Source organism: Urocampus carinirostris, chromosome 12, assembly GCF_059441175.1.
Source record: "Urocampus carinirostris isolate Australia breed hairy pipefish chromosome 12, RoL_Ucar_1.0, whole genome shotgun sequence".
NCBI lineage: Eukaryota > Metazoa > Chordata > Actinopteri > Syngnathiformes > Syngnathidae > Urocampus > Urocampus carinirostris.
Window position 1 is genome coordinate 1,269,613 of NC_142360.1, and position 12,846 is coordinate 1,282,458.

Here is a 12,846-nt window from a genome sequence, read left to right on the forward strand (position 1 = left end):
TGTGGACAAATGGATGGCCTCACCTCATCTACAAGCATCGCCGCCACATGAATTTCCAACACCATCACGCTGTGCCAGGAGGCGTGGGGTGCGAACGGTGGCCATGCTCATGAAAAACAGCATCAAAGCCGCCAATAATGTCCTAATCTATTCTCCCGAAAGAATAGGTATTGGACTCCACAATATCTAGAAAACTGGTGGTCATAAAAGTACCAAAATAAGACTCCAAAAACAGTGGGAAGAAAGGAGTTTTGGTTCAATTTCTGCTATTTTGTTGAAAACTTTGGACTTTGCGTACTGCTTTGTTACATTGGTATCAGTTCTCACACATTACACTATTTCATTGATAATAGCCAGATATTCCACAAGTCTCACAAACTTACACACCGGACCCCACAATTATAAACATTGTCACAGGGTTAATCAAAAATAACACTTATTAATTGATTGATCCTTTGATTGACAATTTGTGTTTATTCTCTGTTTAACAAATAAATTGTTCAAATGCTATGTAAAAAACTTTTGACATTTGAGATAATAGAAGAGAAGAAAAAGGTCTTTTCACGTGAATCAGATCATATAGGTCTCAAACTTAATGATAAATCAATCTTGGTAACAGGTGACAGTCTAATAATGCTTTTGAGTCGGTTTTTATTTCTATTGTAAGACCTCTATATATTTTATTGATGCCAATTATATTTGCTAGGATATAAAATTCAGTATTTTTCACAATGAAAAGGGGTTTTCAAGGTTCGTTTATGCATATAATTTTTGCTAAATTACCACAATGCAATCGTATTCTAACCTCGTGCCTAACTAGTGATGCTACAGTTTCGAAAATAATTTTGGGGTTCTTCTCATTCTGTTTGGTTTAACTCGCGGTCTCCATCAATGACCTTATAGTTAACAATTGCTTAACTAGAGATATGTCTTCATTTTTTTTTTTAAATTAACCACACTAAAATTAAGGCTACTTTTTGTTCGTTTTAGTTGTCCATTATTTGTTCGTATGTTTTTTGTCTGTTTTTGTTTTATCCTCTGTTTTCCCAGAAAAAGACATTCCTTGGAGGAGAGGAAGTTTTTCCTTTTTTGAAGGTTTTTTGCGTCTCCGTGAAATTACCAATCTGATGTTCTCTTCCCGAAGGTTCTTCGAAATTAACAACAGGGTGGAAAATGTCAAGGTGGCCGTTTTGGATGTTAAATCTCAGAATTTTCTATTATGGTAATAACTTGTTTTTATATTCCTAAATACAAAAATAATCTTTCTCACACACACACACACATAAAACAACGTTTCAATAATCAGTCTAATATCTCTTGTACGTTTATCAATCTTATATTCTTTTATTGTGAAGTGCTCATTTGTGCTGTTTTTTCCTGACGTATAATAAATCACGCCCACGTTGTGGGCGGATCTCTTTCCCTTCTCTTACAACCATCATGGAGGACGTTAGCACTACTCGTTCTATGCGTTTATACTGTCATTGGCGTCAGTTTTAAGAGTATTGTTAATTATTAATTTTACAATTCTAACCATTTTAACATAGTTAGAAGTAAAGCAGCCGAGTCCTGCCATGGCCGGGCATTATACCGGCGGGCGGAGACGTAACTGCGTGAGATTCTTGCTTAAAGATGTTGTGGCAATTTCGGAGGGAATGTCAAGGACGGATTTTATTAACAAGTTTGTTGAAAAGATTCTGAAGTTTAAAAAGGAGGAGGTACATGCTGTCATAAAAATGACTTCTGGCAAAGGCTTTGATGTGAGTTTTGAAACGGCAGCTCTTTATCAAGAGTTTTCGCTTTGAGGGAGTGAGGTCCCAGTTTTCAGGATTTACAGTGGAGAAGCTGACTGATAATACTAACAAGATTGTCGTTGTTAGAATGTTTAGTGAAATGATCAGTGCTGATGACGTCTGTTATTGGTTGAGTAGATACTACTCAGTAAAAGGCCAGGCTATGAAGGTGAGGTGTGAGAAAGGCTATTGGAATGGTGCCTGGAGGGTACCAGTCCAACTACGGCAAGATCCTCAGGGCTTTCAGGGAATGAAACAAATTCCGTCGACTATATTCCTGGGGGAAAACCGTGGCTTTATCCACTATCAAGGGCAACCGAAAACTCTGTCGCAAATGTGGTGAGCATGGGCATCTGGCTGAGGTATGTGATCGAATTTTTTGTGGAAAGTGCAGAACAATTGGACATTCCTTTGAGGAATGTAGCAATAGCAGAAAATGCAATCTCTGTGGAGAAACGAATCACCTCTTTAGAAACTGCCCGAATTCGTTTGCTAACAAATTGAAAGCTAGGAAGGCAGTTAACAAAGACAACAAAGACAATGAAATGATGTCAGACAACATAGATAATGAAATGAATAAATGTCACAAAGACAATGAAGTGAATAAAGATAACAAAGACAATGAAATTAATAAAGTCATGGAAATACAAAATGAAAATGAACAAGAAATTAATGAAGTTATAGAAATACCCAATGAAGATGAACAGGAAATGAATAAAGTTATGGAAATACCCAATGAAATTGATCAAGAAATGCACAAAGAAATTGGACAAGACAAATTGAAAAAACAGATGTACCTACCAAAACCCCTGGAGCAGAGACCAGAGAATCAAAATTGAAACAGGAAGAACCTGGAAATTCTGATTCGATTTCTCATAAAATACCTGAATTTGGACATGACAAACGAATAGAAAAAGCAACTGCCACTCCGAAAACACATATTAATCAGGAAGGGCCTGGAAGAGAGTTCAAATTAGCAAATTTGTTTGCTACGCCATTGCCGGGATTTGGAGAAGTCAAACAAATCGAAAAGGCGAATGACTCTCCAAAAACCCATACGGGCACTGGAAAGAGGAGTAAAAGTAAGACAAAATTGGGAGTGGTGAAAAAACCAGAAACAAAGATAAGAGATTTAGAAGAAAGCCGATTGCCGGTGAATAAGCCCACAAGGGAACTGTATGAAGTTGAGACGGAGGAAGTCGGGGAAGGAAAAAATCTGACCCTTAGTGGGCAAGGAAGTAAGAGACCCTTTGATAGGTCCTCTGGCTCACCCCCTAACCCAGAAAAAAGGGGAAGACCTGGAACCACAGACAGAGAGTCAGAGGGTCCCAGAGTTTTCCACGGTGAGTCTCAAAATGAGGTACTACTCTTAAGTGATGTGTCTGACACAGGTGACAATCTCGATGATCACCAAAGAATGGACTCAGATCCCCCGGTTTTGTCTAACTAGTTTAAATACTTTAACAACAATTATGAACATTACATTCTCTACTATCAATGTGAGAAGTGTGAGATCAAAGGTTAAGGCTCACAGTGTTTTATCGTTCTTAAAAACTATCAGAACGGATGTGTTTTTACTACAGGAATGCTGCATCCCCTTTCTAAAAAATTATAAACAGTGGGAAGAGATTTGGCCATATCCGTCATTATGGAGTGGCTCGAATGAAAACCGTAACGATGGGGTAGCCATTTTAATAAACAACCCTCAACTCATCATAAAGGGGAGTACTGTGATAAGAGACGGACGCGCAATCTTAGCAAGACTTTCTTATATAGGGAATGATTTTAACCTCATTAACATATACGGCCATGCCGACAGACAACTCAGGTACGAACTTTTAGAGGACATCCAGTCGCATATGCTAGGCCATCAACCACTAATCGTGGGAGGAGATTTTAATTGCATCCTAAGTAGGAAGGATAGAAAGAGGAATGATGAGGAGTTTAAAGTAGATAAAACATCAACTTTATTACAAGACATGTGCCGGACATTTAAACTGGTGGACTGTTTCAAATCCATACATCCAGGAGAGGAGGGCTTCACCTGGTTCAGTAGTGACAATGCCAGAGCCTCTCGAATAGACTACATATTTACGAGGGGTTTAGCACAGAGTGATGCAAGATTAATTCCAGTTTTTTTTTCGGATCACTTGCTACTGTCCTGCTCTTTCTCATTTCCTTCAGGTATGACTGTTGGGAAGGGTTTGTGGAAGTTAAACTGCTCCCTGCTGGAGGATGAGGCTCTAGCCGCACAATACAGGGAGCTGTACAAAGACTGGCAGACCCTTCAAGACTCGTATGATTCACGAGCACAATGGTGGGAAATGACAAAGAAACGAACACAGACCTTTTTTAAAAATGCAGGGAAAAACAAGAAACTCAAAGAGATGAAACGCATGTCGGGACTACAAAGAAGACTCCAACGCTATTTCATCCTAACAGAAAAGGGGATGGACTTTAATGATTAATTCAAAGAGATCAAACAAGAACTAAACGCTTTGGCGGAAATAAAGAGCAAAGGCATCATAATAAGAAGCAGAGAAAGAGAAATAGAAGAAGGGGAAAAATGTACACGCTACTTTTTTAAAAACATTATGGGCAAAAATGAGGGGATTTTTAAACTTCAAAACGAAAACGGGCAAATAACAAAGGAATGTAGTGAAATAACCAGATTGGTCGAAGACTACTACAAAAAATTATTTGAAAAGAAAGAAACATATGAGAATGAAATGGGGCATGTATTAGATCATATTTCAAGATCAGTGCGTCAAGACCCCTTTTTAACATCGGACTTTACCCAAGACCAACTGAATGATTGCATAAAGACTATGAAAAAAGGCAAATCACCCGGGGAGGACGGACTCAACCTCGAATTTTACCGGACTTTTTGGGATATTTTAGCACCAGATCTGTTAACTGTTTTTAACGAATTTTCCAGTCGAGACCATATGCCAGACAGTTTCAGAATCGGGATAGTTACTCTATTGCACAAAAAAGGAGACAAAATTGACTTAAAAAACTGGCGACCCATAACGCTTTTAAACGTGGACTGTAAAATTTTCAGCAAGCTTCTAGCAACACGAATGTCTGTTGTCTTGGGAGACTTGGTTGATCCAGACCAAACCTGTGCCATTGTGGGAAGGAAGATCAGCGACAGTCTCATGCTGATCCGTGACACCATTTGTTATGCAAGAGACAGAAACATGCGACTAGCGGTCCTAAACCTAGACTTTGAAAAAGCCTTTGATCGAGTCTCGCACCAATACCTCTTCAGGGTATTGCAAAAATGTGGTTTTCCCCAAAAATACATCAATTGGGTAGGACTGCTATACCGAGACATCTACAGCAAATTCATGATTAACGGGAATTTATCGGAAGCAATCGAGATCAACTGCGGTGTACGTCAAGGTTGCCCTATGTCTCCCCTTCTCTATGTTCTTTGCATTGAACCTTTGGCACAAATGTTAAGAAAAGATAGATTTGTCGAAGGCATCAATATCCCAGGAAGTGGGGGACAAATTACCAAGTGTGTTTTGTACATGGATGATTTTAATATTTTGTGTACTGACCGCGCATCTGTTGAAAGAGCCCTTGACTTGACTGACCTGTTTGGGAGGGCGTCTGGGTCAAGGCTAAATAGAGAAAAATCACAAGTGAAGTTTTATGGAATGTGGAAAGAGACAGAAAAGGCAGGACTCCCGCTGACGGTGTTAAAGACAGACCAGAAAATCCTAGGGATAAAATTCAATGCGGATGGAGGAGGCGAGACCAACTGGGATGACGTGACAAGGAAAGTTAAGCAAAAACTTGTTTTTTGGTCACTAAGAAAACTGACAATAGAGGGGAAGGTCCTAATCATCAAAGCGATCATCCTCCCAATGCTTTTGTCAATCAGTTTAATTTTTATGCCTAAAAGAAACGTGCTGTTACAAATGGACCGAGCCATCTTTCGCTTTGTCTGGGGCTCAAAGTGGGAAAGGATAAAAAGAGATACAATGAAAAAGAAAAAGGAAAAAGGGGGGAAAGGAGTGCCTGACCTCCAGCTTTTCCTGGGAAGCAAATATGTCTCTCTCCACTTCCAAAACGCTGTGGGCCCACCCAACAACCCGAAAAGTCAAGCAATGACCCGTTTTTGGATGGGCTCATATTTGCGGAAGCTAAAGCTTGTACCAGACAATCGTTTGATTCCAGTTTCGTTTAACTTGCCACCAACACATCTCTTTATCCGGGATTTTTTGAAGAAGTTTGATTTGGAAACACAAGAATGTCACACTTTACAAAACCACAGGGCCCTTATTGCTATTGTGCAAGAGCGAGCTACAGTAAGCCCTGTGCGGGGGCTTGCGTTTGGCGAATCCACAACGGTTTGGAGCAACGTCAATCATCCTGCCCTCCCAAACAGACTACGAGACTTGTCATGGATGGTGGCTCATGAAGTTCTCCCAGTCGGAGCTGTAATGCACCGCCGAGGAATGTCAGCGACTTCGACGTGCCCTCGACCTGGCTGTGGCGCCCAGGAGTCGGTGAGGCACCTTTTTTGTGAGTGCAGCGCTGCCAAGGTCTTGTGGACAATGGCCGAACAACTAGGAAAGTTCCCGGACTTGCCAGCAGGAGAGGTCCCTGATGCACAGTACGTGCTTTACGAGGTGAGTCGGTCGAGGAGGCATCGGAACGACTTTGCCAGGGACTGGCTCACTCTCGCCGCCATCAAGGACGCCATCTGGACCTCCAGAAACCTGCTGGTATGGAGGTGCAGGCAGATCCCCCCCGTGGCTGTGCTCCAAATGGCTGCAGATACCATACAATCTGCGAGCGGCGGGCCTAGGACGCAGCCATAAAGAAGACTCGTCTGTACCCACCCGGAGGGGGGAGCCGGAGCTACACTGTGGGAGTCCCGGCAGCAACGGCCTGGGTTGTGGAACCCAGAAGGGAGAGGACCCACGCAGAATGGAAAGGACCCACACAGAGGACTGGAAGAATGCTGCTTGGGAGGGTGGGATGGCAGAGCTATGCCCTTGCACAATAGTATTGCCTTTTACACGCTGGTTAACTACTATTAAAAGAAAATAACTCTGAAATTGTTTAATTGATGTTGAAAATGTCAGGAAAAAATGTTAAAACGTCATATCGTCACGTCATATTGTTAAATATAAAAAAAATGTGAATATGCTTGATGGCTGTGTTTTGCTGCTGTTGGTGTCGGTGGATTTGTTCAGACCGAGGACAATCGACTTTGGCCTGGACGGATCTATTGACACTAACAAAGATGTTATATAATGAAATTGTGAATATGTTTGATTTTCGAGAAGGTTTGTTCAAACCTCACTTTGTGTTTGCTGTTAAAAACGTAATATTGGAATATAATATTGTGAATGTGCTTAATTGCTGTTGAGATTGTCATGATTGTTTTCTGTTTTTAGTGTCAATAAATTTGTTCAAACCAAAAAATTCTGCTCTTTGTATCACGGTTAGTGTTTAAAAATATATATTTGTATTTTATTTGTGTAAATATAGCCACGAAATAGTCTTAATAATGACTAACTTTAACACAAACCACGACACTTTATGATATCAGCAGAATCACCCACTTATTGAAGGAGCCATATTGTACGACAGTATTTCCACAATTTTCGCGTTTAATCAATTCTATAACCATTTATCATATTATATACTTATATGTGTATATGTATAAATCTAGGTATATATATATATATATATATATATATATTGGGCCGGCAGTAGCTCAGGAGGTAGAACGATCGTTTTGGGATCATGGGATCCCAATTCGAATCCCGGCTCGTCCATGTTACATGTCGAAGTGTCCCTGGGTAAGACACTGAACCCTTAATACCCACAATAAGCAGGTTAGCGCCTTACATGACTGCAAAGCCGCTATTGGGGAAATGTGGAGCACATTGTAAAGCGCTTTGGGAAGTCATTGACTTGAAAAGCGCTATATAAATGCAGATCATTTCATATATATATATGTATATATATGGGTCTGGTAAAAGGGAAGCCCAGACGTCCCTCTCCCCAGCCACCTCCTCCAGCTCATGCGACGGGATCCTGAGCCGTTCCCAGGCCAGCCTAGAGACATAGTCTCTCCAGCGTGTCCTGGGTCGCCCCCGGGGCCTCCTGGCGGAGGGACATGCCCGGAACACCTAACGAGGGAGGCGTTCAGGAGCCTTCCTCATCAATTGCCCGAGCCACTTCAACTCGCTCCTCTGAATGCGGAGGAGCAGTAGCTCTACACAGAGTCCCTCCCGGATGACTGAGCTTCTCACCTTATCTCTAAGGGAGAACCTGGACACCCTGCGGCTGAAAACTGATTTCAGCCACTTGTATCCGGGGTCGTGCTCTTTCAGTCATAACCCACAGTTCATGACCATAGGTGAGGGTAGGAACGTAGATCGACAGGTAGATCGAGAGCTTTGCATTTCGGCTCAGCTCCCTCTTCACTATTCCATCCTACCTCACTCGTGAACAAGACCCTACGATACTTGAACTCCTCCACTTGGGGCAAGATCTCATCCCCAACCCGGAGGGGGCATGCCACCCTTTTTTTTGAGTACCATGGTCTCGGATTTAGAGGTGCTTATCCTCATCCCGGCCGCTTCACACTTGGCTGCGAATCACACTTGGCTGCGAATCGCTCCAGTGAGAGCTGAATATCACAGCCTGAGGAAGCCAACACCACCATAAAAGTTAAGAACAGAATCGGTGACAAAGGGCAGCCCTGGCAGAGTCCAACCCTCGCCGGGAATGAATCCGACTTACTGCTGGCAATGCGGACCCGACTCTGGCACCGGACATGCACAGGTCGCACAGCCCAGATAAGACTGCGCGGTACTCCATACTCCAGAAGCACCTCCCAGGGCCTCCCGAAGAACACGATTGAATGCTTTCTCCAAGTCCACAAAACACATGTAGACCGAATAGGTAAACTCCCACGCACCCTCAAGGACCCTGCAGAGGGTATAGAGCTGGTCCAGGGCTGCACGGCCGGGACAAAAACCACACAATTTCTCTTGAATCCAAGATTCGACCTCCTGGCGGACCCTTCTCTCCAGTACCCCTGAATAGACCTTACCAGGGAGGTTCAGAAGTGTGATTCCCCTGTTGTTGGAACACACTTTCCGATCCCCCTCCTGAAAGAGGGGAACCACCAACCCAGTCTGCCAGTCCAGAGTCACTTCCCGTTGTCCACGCATACCAAACATACCTGTCAACCTCTACTGCTCCATGCCATTACAAACTGTCGTATTTTCCCTTACAAAATACAAAATACAAAAATAATCTTACACCATATTTTTTTTCCAAACGTGTTTATTTATGTAGTTTAACATGTTATATTGTACATGTGTTTCGTTATATCATATATATTGTTAATTAACATTTTGTTGTGAGATCCTGAGTTGCTCGACATGAATGAGGTTTATTCTAAAAAAAGTTCAAAAATTAAGTAGCTTGGACTTTCACTGTAGAAGGAAAAAATACATATAAATATAATTCAGTAGAATAATACATTTTCTTATTCAAATTATGAATTCATTTTGTGCATTAAATTATTGTTGGTAACATAATGATTAAAGGGATAACCACAAACCTGTCTTTTTTCATTTCTCATTTTGTACTTCCTTTTTTTAAACTTCTTTATACAACATAATAATTCGTAATATAATGCATCAAAGCAAGTAAGCCTTATGAGAGCCGGCTCTCTTTAATGAGTTTAGCCGAAAAAGCCGGTTCTCTTAAAAGAGACGGACTTCCTTTCACTACATCAAACCGCTCGCTTTGTTTGCAACGAAAAAAAACGATGGTGAGATAGAGGCTTCCGCGGCGAACTTGATTTTGCTTTCATGATCAGGTTCTGCCGGCAAATCAGACTTCAGAGTTTGACACATATGTGATAGAGTGACAGGAAATTCCGTAATGTTCGCAAAAATCTGCAGACTTTAGTATTTGAAAAAAAAAAAGGCTGCAATGCACTGAGGACGTTAAAGTCCAACTGTGAAATGGCGAGGGAACACTATACAACCAAACCATTAAACATTGTCATATGAAACCTGAAACACTGATAATTCACCCTGGAAAAAAATAAGGACCCCCACTGCCAATACTAGTGTGCTGCAGACCAGATCTAGCGAATGTTGATGTTTGTTTGCACGTTTGAGATAAACAAAACTAAATGCAATTCATGTCTTTACTTTTTGGAGTGGTTGATTTGAGGAAGTTACACTGCCACCTTTTGGTGATATTGGCACATAGATGTTATAAAATGCAAGATGACCGTACAAAAGCCAGTGTCAAATGTCGCGTGGCATGCTCCACAGTAATGAATAGCACTTTAATCTCTGTCACCTCTCTTGACTTAGATCATCACCACCGATATAGACTCAGCTGTGATGCTGTCTCCAACACAACAAATGCCTTTTAATTCAGAACTGGAGGCTGAAACAGAACACGTGGCCAAATGAATATAACTTTTTCCGGTTTTGGCGTGGCCGGAAGAGCTAATCTCATGAACGTAGACACAAAAAAGAGTTAAGAACAGAATTTATTTACAGATATTGGATCAGTATCTGCAACTGTCTGGCCATCAGTTCAAGGTGTCCCATTCCCACTGCCCAAAGACAGCTGGGATAGACTCCATCATGGTGTGGTATTCTGAGAGCACAGCAGCAGACCGGGTAACTTTACATTAAGTCATCAACACAGCCCAGAAAATCATCAGCTAGTTTCTACCTGGTCTGGAGGACATTGCTGTCTCACGCTATCAGAATAGAATCTTTTACGACATGTTTTTTTGAAGGGCCACGTCTAATTCTAATTTATAATTTATATATATATATAATATATAATATATATAGAGAGTATCCTGACCAGCTGTATCTCTGTGTGGTGTGGAGGCTGCAGCGCTACCGACTGGGGTAGTGTGAGGAGGGTAACGAGGACAGCGGAGAAAAATCGGGACTACACTTCCCTCCATTCAGGACATTGGCCAGAAGCGCTGCTTATCCCATGCTAAGAACATTACCGGGGACCCCTCTCACCCCCATCATGGACTATTCACTCTGCTAGCCTCTGGGAAGAGGTACTGCAGTGTGCGGTGCAGGACCACCAGGCTCCGCAATAGTCTAGTCCCCCTGGCCATTAGACTGTTAAATGGTCAATCTAACATATAGTTAACTTAAATCTAAACGGCTGCTAATTTGACTTTTGCACTAGTGGCAGTTTTTTTATAGCTTGCCACTCCTTGCACATTTGATCTCTGCACTATTGTTACTTACAGTGTTATTACTTACAGTGTTATTGTTTACAATATAATGGTACTGTGTACCTGACTTGTTAACCTGACTGCCCATCTTGCACATCTGGTTAGCGTCTCTTCTTGCACTATCGGCACTATGGTAAATAACACAATACAGCTTTATTTATATCTGTACACTGAAGGACACTGAGGGAAACTGTGGGAGTCAGATCCATCGACATTTCGTTCTGTATACACGTGTACTAGAATGACAATAAAGTAGATCTGAATCTGAATCTGAATATAGGGCAGCACGGCGGCGGCGCAGTGGTTAGCGCTTGTGCGGCACAGTTCATGTCATGGGAACCTGTCGTGGGTTCAAATCCAGCTCCAGACTTTCTGTGCGGAGTTTGTATGTTCTCCCCGTGCTTGCGTGGGTTTCCTCCGGACACTCCGGTTTCCTCCCATGTTCCAAAAACATGCATTTCAGGTGAATTGGACGGTCCAAATTGTCCCTAGGTGTGAATGAGCGAATGAGTTGTCTGTCCCTGTGTGCCCTGCGATTGGCTGGCAACCAGTTCAGGGTGTCCCCTGCCCACTGCCCGAAGATAACTGGGATGGGCTCCAGCCCCCCCGCGACCCTAATGAGGATAAGCGGTACGGCTAATGAGATGAGATATATATATATGTTTTGTGGGTATGTGAATGCAAATAGCGGGCAACCAGTTCAGGGTGTTTCCTTTGCCCACTGCCCGAGGATGGCTGGGATGGGCTCCAGCACCCCGCGACCCTTATCCTCATAAGCGGTGCAGATAATGTATATATATATATATATATATATATATATATATATATATATATATATATATATACATATACATATAATCTCAGCTATCAAAAATATAGTTCTTCCTCCCTTATGGTTTGGAATCAGGTCTCAAGACACATACCAAGAAATAAATCACCGACATTTATGTACGCACCTTCAACTGAGATGTATTCCAAGAGAAATCCATCCTCATACTGGCCGGAAAACAAAAATATATTTTCTTGAGACAGATTATAACCACAAAAAAGCAACAAAACAGATTATAAGTCAGTGTGCATACATTCACAATCAGTTGTCCCAGAAGGAGACAAGCTCCAATAGTTTTGTTTTTTCTTCTCGCTGTTGTGATGGAGCAATTCGGTGAGCAGCTGACACATCCCTCCCCACATACTGACCTCCAAATAGCAGGGTAAAGATAGCTTCGATTGCATGAAGTGGGATAGGAATGAGGTCAATATAATCGAAACGGAGTAATATTTTTTGTTTTAATATTAGCGTTTTGAAAATTTGGTTTTTATGGGTGTTTCTTTCTGGACTTGGGTTCTCCACACCTAGGGGGCGGCAGTAGCTCAGGAGGTAGAGCGCTCATCTGGGATCAAGATATCGCAGTTCGAATCCCGGCTCCTCCGTGTTACATGTCGAAGTGTCCTTGGGTAAGACACTGAACCCCTAATGCCCCCAATAAACAGGGTTTGCGCCTTACATGGCTGCACGGACGCTATTGGTAAATGTGAAGCACATTGTAAAGCGCTTTGGGAAGTCTTCATTGACTTGAAAAGCACTATAAAAATGCAGATCATTTTCTTTTCATTTCATAAAATCAATGCCTTTGTTTTGACGACTAGTGTTTATACCCAACCATTGTCTCCTTACTCTCTAGCGACAATACCGTCTGTAAAACCTGGATCACATCATCCTCTGTCTCCCTACTTTCTAGCTACAGTTCAGTCCTCAAAACCTAGATCGAACCTGGG

At 42.0% G+C, this 12,846-nt stretch overlaps 1 protein-coding gene across 1 annotated transcript in view; it reads right to left on the reverse strand.

The window, feature by feature from the left end:
- obscna (obscurin, cytoskeletal calmodulin and titin-interacting RhoGEF a) overlaps positions 1 to 12,139 on the reverse strand; it is an 81,846-nt gene extending 69,707 nt beyond the window's left edge. The window contains exon 1 of the mRNA XM_088350158.1: positions 12,027 to 12,139. The gene's annotated coding sequence lies outside the window, so the exon portion shown is untranslated. The remainder of the gene's footprint in view (positions 1 to 12,026) is intronic.
- Positions 12,140 to 12,846: the final 707 nt, after the last annotated feature.